Here is a 3704-nt window from a genome sequence, read left to right on the forward strand (position 1 = left end):
ACCATTAAACATGTGCAGCACAGCTCAGCTGGGGAAAGAGCAGAGAATGCTAGATCCCTGCAAATAAGCACCAGCACTGTGAGCGTATTTAGCTAGAAGCTGAATACCAAGATAAATGGAAGTCAAACATCTTCCTCAAGATCAGCTTTGTTTACTGCCTGCAGAAGATCTTGGCTAATCAACAATAACCTTTTCTCATGATCACCTGACTACCTAACAGGTTCGACACAAAACCTTAACAGAGCTTCTGGCAGCTACAAGGTGAAGATACAGCTCAGCTGTGTCCAAAGCAGTCACATTTAAACCTAAAAACCCAACCCAGACATTCAGATCGTGAAGAGATTACAGAGGAGACTGTTTGCATAGAACTTCTAAAACAACCTGCAAAGATGCACGCCATTAACATTGTAGGATCTCTTCTGAAGCTCGCTTAGTCCCAAATCTGCATCAAAAACTGCATGTTGACAGCAGCAAAGTCCTCAGTTGCTCTGAAAAGCTGGGCTTGTACACATCCTCTGACTTGTGTTTCCTACCAGCTAGTAAGTGCTCCCTCCTCTCGTTACTGACTAGAAATTTTTGCAATTGCTACTTTAACTACAGTACAAGAAATTCAAGACTATGACAGTGGCACACATGAAAAAATAAGTATACACCCCCCACCCCCCCAAATCAATGCAAAGCACACGTGCCTCTTTTTCCAGTCTGGGTGTCTAGTTCCAGAGATAGGAAGTCCTTATGTGCCAAGACCATGGAGAGAAGGTGCCTCTAGGCAAACTGATGGTGCTCCTGTGGTACAAAGCCACTTCTTTGCTTGCATTTGTCCTTAAATATGTAGAGTATCTATAGCAAACTGCAGAAGTGTCTGGGATCAGGTCACAGCAGTCAGTCAATTACAGTCTTCTACATATACCATCTATTACAGAAACTCCTTTGTGATTCCATTTCCTCACTTCTGTCAATCCAGCAGAGCTCAACACAGCATCAACAAAAATCTCAAGTTTAGCTTGTCTCCCCTCTACAGGTATGTTCAAACCTGAGAGTCAAACTTACTCCAAATGTATCAACTCGAAGTAATTTTACATAGTGGGTACCATTTTTAAAATTCATCTGATGATATACTCCTCCCAACTGCCTTTCTTGTTCAAGACAATTTTACACAAAGGCATGGTCAAATTTACCTGAGTAAAAATAATCCAAGGAAGAATGAGGCTCATTTCCTGCCTTTCCATGCCTTCATTCTTCCACTGTGGGGAAGGAAAGGATGCTTTACACACAGCTGAAGTTTCCTCACACTGAACTATCATACAGCTCCTCAATGCTGCTTAATATCCAGTTGCAGGACTCCATTCCCCATTACTTCAGAAAGCAAGTTATCACAAAAGTGACAAGATCAGGAGAAGCAGAACTCAAAAGCTAACAAGTGCATGCAGGATTAATGACCCGAGAAACAGGTCAAAACTACTTCGACAAAAGGTAAATTTACGAAAAGGTAAAAGAAGCAACAATTTCCAAGTGTGTGACCAAGTTTAATGATACATCTGTTCTCTGAAACACTTGACCATCAATAACACTTCATGGGTTATGATGCCCAGAATGTTACTTCATAGGTGTTTTAGATGAATATTTACAAAGACTTTCAAAATTCAGTGGCACGAAACAAACAAGAACAACTTAAAACTTTAAGCTACAATGCTTAAAAAATGTAAACAGTTTATTTTACATAGTTGTAAAATATAAGAACTTTCTAATGCAGCTTAATTTTATCTGGAAGGTGAATATATCCTGGTGCCCATGAACAAGGAATGAGAGAATTCTTTACACAAGTATTGTGCTCCAGTGTGCAAAAAAATTACATATACGAAAGGAATCTAAAGTCCACAACAATTAAAAGACAACAATTTTCTTTTTCTTTTAACGTCCTGAAGTTGAGAAATTTATAAAAACATTTACACATGGTTGCTGACCCATCAAAAACTTGCATAACTTAAAATTCTGAACAATCGCTACTACAAATTCAAGATCTTTCTCAAATGGAGTTTTGTGCAAAGATCAGACGAGATCATTCAGCGTTTTTCCAGCCAGCCCTCCAACCTTCCCTTCCCATCTCCATTCCTGACATCTAGTGGCCACAAGCACCACTAAAATCCTTTGACATATGTTCAAATTAGTGCATGTAACCAAAAGGCACACACATGTGTGAACACGTTTTCGTGCAGAATCCCGTTGCAGGTTCACAATTACATTACAAAACAACTGTTCGTAGAAAGTTTAGAGTCTAATGTTTGGCAGGATTTTCTTACACATTCCTTTCTGTTCTACAAGCCCAGGTGTTAATAGGTAGACACTGCTTTCAAAGGATCCAATATTTGAGTAGCTTTAAAATACAGATTTCAAAATAAATCAGCCTATAATGTTATTATATTACATACTTTGCTTTTGCCCACATTATTTACGGAACATTTTTCCCAGAGTACCATAGCCTTATGCTGTCAGTTGCAGAACAACTAAGATACATATTTCTTTTTGTTAATGAAGACTTTAATTGCTCCAGTAAAGTCAGCCGATAAAAGCACTTCTGTGTGATCCGTCTTCAAAGCTCCTTAATAAGAAAAGAGAATAAACTGTTAGTTCATTAAAAAGGACAAATAAACCAAGCTCTCGTTAAAAGGTAAGCTATCTCTGTGACCCCCTTCTTTCTCTATCACATTCCTCTTATCTAGCCAATACTTCCAGAAACATCTGCATTTCTAGGAAAGGAACTTTTTCATTATGTGTTGGGACAACTCTACCTCCTAACAGCTCAAGTGTGAAATGAATAATCTCAAAGTACACAGGAGAGCCGCTATGCCTCTCACTTCACATCCTCTCAGGTTTTAACAAAGCAACAGCTGACAAAATGTTCATCTGCTAAGGCAGGAATATACCTCCACATCCAATATATATGCCCCTGCAAGGACTTTCCTTCTCAAGAAACCCCCTCCCACACTGAAAGCATTCTTCCTAATCTTCTCCTCATACCATGGCATCAAGCAGAGCTCATCTAAAACACCTACCAGAGGGTATGGTATCTGAGGTTTCAGGATCTTCTCCCTTACTTTCAGCTTCTTGCTTTTCAGAAGTTTCCAGTGAAATCATCAAACCAGGGTTGGGAGCAAATATGGCTGATGTGACCACTGCATTGTGTGCTTCAGAAAGAAAATCCAACTTAGATTATCTTGTTTCAAGGAATTCTTAATTTTAAAAGAATAGTAGGCATGACTTTTAGTTTATCTCAGCGAATCTCAAGATCTCAGGGCGAGTGGACCAGGCAAGCTCATTCAAGGAGGAATTGTCCTTGTTTTACAAGCTTGTGGATCTCAGAAGTACCTGCAAGTGCCCAAAACTAACTGGCAAGAGCTGCAAAATACGTTTGATATAAACACGGCCCCACATTTCCCCAAAACTCTGTGTGTGTGTAGGAGATGAAAGAGAGTTGCCTTTTGTGTCTTAAATCCTGCCACGAACGAAAAAAAGCTTGCATTTGTTTTCAGAGTCACTTTTCCATAAAGGATCTAATGACTGATAATTATTTTGGTTTCTACGCTTACACAGTCACGTTCTGCCAGCAAAGCATTACATGCATCCAGAATTTCTTACTGAATCTCAACAAACTCTTAGCTATTCTGTTTCTTGCCATTCCCATCATGCACCTGTAGAGAGCTCCC

The 3704-nt window shown here is 39.4% G+C and overlaps 1 long non-coding RNA gene across 1 annotated transcript; it reads right to left on the reverse strand.

Moving 5' to 3' along the window:
- Positions 1–1505: 1505 nt before the first annotated feature.
- On the reverse strand, positions 1506–3188 carry LOC103777983. Its single transcript, XR_608188.1, has 2 exons — positions 3054–3188; positions 1506–2599 (listed from the first exon to the last, which is right to left on the reverse strand). It is a non-coding gene; the product is annotated as an uncharacterized LOC103777983 (long non-coding RNA).
- Positions 3189–3704: the final 516 nt, after the last annotated feature.

This window comes from Merops nubicus, unplaced genomic scaffold (genome assembly GCF_000691845.1).
Source record: "Merops nubicus isolate BGI_N331 unplaced genomic scaffold, ASM69184v1 scaffold8718, whole genome shotgun sequence".
NCBI classification, from domain to species: Eukaryota; Metazoa; Chordata; class Aves; order Coraciiformes; family Meropidae; genus Merops; species Merops nubicus.